Consider the following 4,751-nt stretch of genomic DNA (forward strand, 5'->3'; position numbering starts at 1 on the left):
ACTTTCTTTGTTATAGTTGAGTCATTCTTTCTAAGCGTGTGTCCAATCCACCTCCATCGTCTTCTTCCTATTTCCTCTCCCACTGGTTTCTGCTGTGTTCTTTTCCATACTTCTTCATTTTTTATTCTATCTATCCATTTTATTCTGAGTAGCTTACGCATGCACCTGTTTACGAAAATCTGTACCCTCCTTATTGAGTTACAATAATCAAGGCGTGACAGTATCCGTGCACAAACGGCTGTCTTCAACAAATGGAGACGAATATAATAATAATAATAATAATAATGATATAATAATAATAATAATAATAATAATAATAATAATAATAATAATAATAATAATAATAATAATGATAATAATAATAATACTAATAATAATAATAATAATAATAATAATAATAATAATAATAATAATAATAATAATACTTATTATTATTATTATTATTATTATTATTATTATTATTATTATTATTATTATTATTATTATTATTATTATTATTATTATTATTATTATTATTATTATATCATCATCATTCTTATTATTATTAATTTATTCATTAATAACCTCCATTTATTCCACTACCAGGTACAATTAGCCAAACTGGCAGGGTGTCACGTGATTGGTACATGCTCCACTCCTGAGAAAGTAGAATTCCTTAAGGTATGTACACTCAACACACACACACACACACAGACACACACACACACACACACACACACACACACACACACACACACACACACAATGAATCAAGTGGTCTGTAATGCTATTTCATAGATCACCGAGTGACAGAAAATGGGCAAAATCAGTCAGTGGTATTTGGTTCCAGTTTGCATCATCATCATTGCCTTTTTCACCCTGGGTCAGGGTTTAGGCCACAGACAAACAGTTTCCATCCTTCTCTATCCTGAGCTATCTTTTTAATCTCATTCCAGGTCTTACCACTTCTCTGTATATCAGATTCTTTTCTGTCATTCCAGAAACTCTTTGGTCGCCCAAGCTAAAAAAAAGTATATTCTTAAAATCCAATTTCGTCTCATTTTCAGTTCACATCGTTAAAGAGTAGTTCACATCAAAATCAACAACTTCCATTTGTTTTTTTATGACAACAAACATCAATCATAATCATACCTTAATATTTTCTATTCTTTGTCAATTGATTTCTTGAATTGGTAAAAAAAGACGGCCTTTTTTTGGTTTCAAATTGAATGCCATTTCAAATGTTAACATATGGTAAACTGTAGAATTTTGTCGTGCGGCATGTGGTCTAGTGGTATGACACTCGCTTTCGGATCGAAAGATCCTGGGTTCGAGCTTCGCGCTCGGCCCATAGTTGAGTCTTTGGAAAAGGCTCTTTACTCACATTCTCTCACCGTACTCGGGTGTAAAATGAGTACCTGGCCGTTTACAGCATTGTCTCTGTCCGAAAAATAATTGTAATATCGCCTAACAGGCGGCATTCCCGTCCGACATGTTAAATGTTTGCTGTTGGCCAGGAACCCCTTGTAAAGCGATTTGAGCACATTTAGTGGATATTGCGCTATATAAAAGCTCAAAGCTCAATGTTTGTTTACATGACAGATCATTTTGAATGTTTGTTCAATCTCTGGCTACGTGCTGCTTGCTACCTACAGTAGCTTATCTGAAACTGGTATTGTATTATTCAAGACACAAGTTTTAACTTCATTTTTATATTATATCTATTATTTCTTTAAAAATACATGTACCTAGAATTAGCCTTTTTCTCTATAGATTTTTTCACTTTGTGCAAACCGATATTTTGGCTAATTGGGTCTTTTATAAGACAAATCTTGCTTTTATTTTTTGTGTGTGAATTACGATTCAGTCTAATGCCGACTGAAGAAGATTTTTAGAAAATGACAAATATGATTATGATTTTTTATTATATAAATAGGATTAATTTTTGTGGTGACAAAATATTTATTTCAAGATATGTTGCAATACTATTATCATATTCTGTTGTTGTTAAATTTAATTCGTATCACATTTCCATCAAACTTGTCTTACTGTAATATATTTTGTTTTATATCACTGTAAAGCGCTTAGGGGCCTGTGACAACGGGGTAAAGCGCTATATAAATGCCATTTATTATTATTATTATTATTATTATTATTATTATTATTATTATTATTGTTGTTGTTGTTGTTGTTGTTGTTGTTGTTGTTGTTGTTGTTGTTGTTGTTGTTGTTGTTGTTGTTGTTGTTGTTGTTGTTGTTGTTGTTGTTTTTGTTGTTGTTGTTGTTGTTATTATTATTATTATTATTAATATTATTATTATTAATAATATTATTATTATTTTATTATTATTATTATTATTATTATTATTATTATTATTACTTATTACTATTATTATTATTATTATTATTATTATTATTATTATTATTATTATTATTATTATATTATTATTATTATTATATAAAACTAAATTTAGACAAAATTCTATAGTTCATCATATGTTAGCATTTGAAATGGCATTCAATTTGAAACCCCCAAAAATGCCGTCTTTTTTTACCAATCCAAGAAATCAATTGACAAAGAATAGAAAATATTATAGTATGCTTTATGATTGATGTTTGTTGTAATAAAAAACAAATGTGATTTATTATGATTGTTTCAATACCATGTCATGTGTAATGCATGGAAAGGATACATACATTATCATAGTCAGCCTTTTTGATAAGAAAACCTAAAATGTAGAGACACAAAGTTTCATGTTAAATGCGGGTGGTTGGATGGGAGCATCACCCTTGAATCATATACCTATGATGTTCGCATGGGTGTACGATCCGATAGTGATGTCGTTTCTTCTTCTCTTTACTAGCCTATCCTGCTTCTTTGGTTTGTGATTGTATTTTTGACAGGGGATATTTTTTTTTCTGTAAATCTTCTGCCTGTTTGTTCTTGATTATTTATAATTTAGCTTATGATATCTTTAGGTTATGATTTTGATTTACATTTGTACTATTTTTGTTAGATTGCTTGTTTTTTTTGTTTCAGCGGTCTCTCATATAACCTCAATTGTGTTGGAAGAGACCTAAAGCAACAAACAAACAAACAAACAAACAAATGAATTGAAATTTTCTGGGTTATAGTTGCTAAATATATGTAAGGAATTGAATGTCCAGACTTCTCTGTGCTCCCTCTATTGAATTAATCTGACAGAAGAGATGTCCCTGGCTGGGGTTCCTGACCTCCCTTAGTGGGCAGGGAGGTACATACTGTGTCTTCTATCCCTATATATCTGTTTTCCAACTTGCTTTCTCTCTTTGTCGTGGAATGAGATTGCTTGGTTTTGTCTGGGCCGGATACCCTAGCTGGGAGGGAAACAGTCAAATGTATAGTTAGTTTTGGGGGATGACATTTTTTTCCTTGTAAATCATCTCTCTGTTATGCACTGTATTATGTTTTCTTTACGTATTATATATGATTTGTGAACAATTGAGTGTATTCCTCCTAGTGGGGGGCCTGTGTTTGTGTCTGGATGAGACTTTTAGGTGATCTCAAACTAAGTACTTTGATAGTGTGCTCTTGGAATCTACATCTGTTTCCTATTTGAACCAATTCCCCTTTGTCTTACCTTTTCTTGGGTGCTTTAATTATAATTCTAAATCTTTTTACTATCCCATTTTCTTCCTTTTTACTGGTGCTGATTTGACCTTATTGTGTTGCAAGCGCCTAAAACACTTAAAAACATGAAAAAACATGAAGAGATGTCGTACAATATCATTGAGTTCGAAAAGCGTTCGGGACATTTGATGAAAGGATGACATTTGATGCCCAAGGATGGTCACTGCATTAAACTAACGAAAGAGTGAAAATGGAAAGGCTTCGTATGGGAACAAAACAGACAATGGACGTTTCGGGTACAAACCCTTCGTCAGCACAACAATACACAAATAAACGTGGAAAACAAATAAAATATAATGAAAAATAACTTGTATCATCTGTACTCAATGGTGGTTGCAGTATGAATGAAATATTAGAGTGGCGTGGGTAGAGGATAGGGTGCCCCAGGGGGGTGATCTAATTGATAAGCAAAGGTCAGCGTCAGGGAACAGAACTTTCCAGACTATAATGGAAGATAAAAGACATATTGGTGGTAGTAGTATTAGTAGTAGTAGTAGTAGTAGTAGTAGTAGTAGTAGTAGTAGTTAGTATTTTACGATCACCGGCTTCAGGCAGCCCTTACCGTTTTCTACTTCACTGCATTATACTAGCCTATGCTAACTAAGCGGCTATGTGGTCTAGTGGTATAACACTCGCTTTCAGATCAGAAGGTCCTGGGTTCGAGCCTCGCACTCGGCTCAGAGTTGAATCCTTGGAAAAGGCTCTTTATTCAGATTTTCTCACCGTACTCTGGTGTAAAATGAGTACCTGGCCGTTAACAGCGTTGTCTTAGTCCGAAAAATTGTAATATCACCTAACAGGCGGCATGTCCCGTCCTACATGTTAAATGTTGCTGTTGACCAGGGACCCCTTGTAAAGTGCTTTGAGCACATTTAGCGGATATTGCGCTAGATAAAGATCAATTTTCATTTTTTTATTGATGTCTGCAATTTAGAAACTCATAGACATAGGGATAGTCATAGCTCGGTACACCAACATACATATCCTCTATGGTATCGTATTATTGGAGTAAATCCGCTAAGTGACTGTGATAAGAACACATACATTTCACAATATTAAATTATTTAGAGCGGGTGGTTGGATGGGAGCATCACCCTTGAAT

Source organism: Berghia stephanieae, chromosome 12, assembly GCF_034508935.2.
Source record: "Berghia stephanieae isolate SIO BIC M18660-M18661 chromosome 12, UCSD_Bste_1.3, whole genome shotgun sequence".
Taxonomy (NCBI): domain Eukaryota; kingdom Metazoa; phylum Mollusca; class Gastropoda; order Nudibranchia; family Aeolidiidae; genus Berghia; species Berghia stephanieae.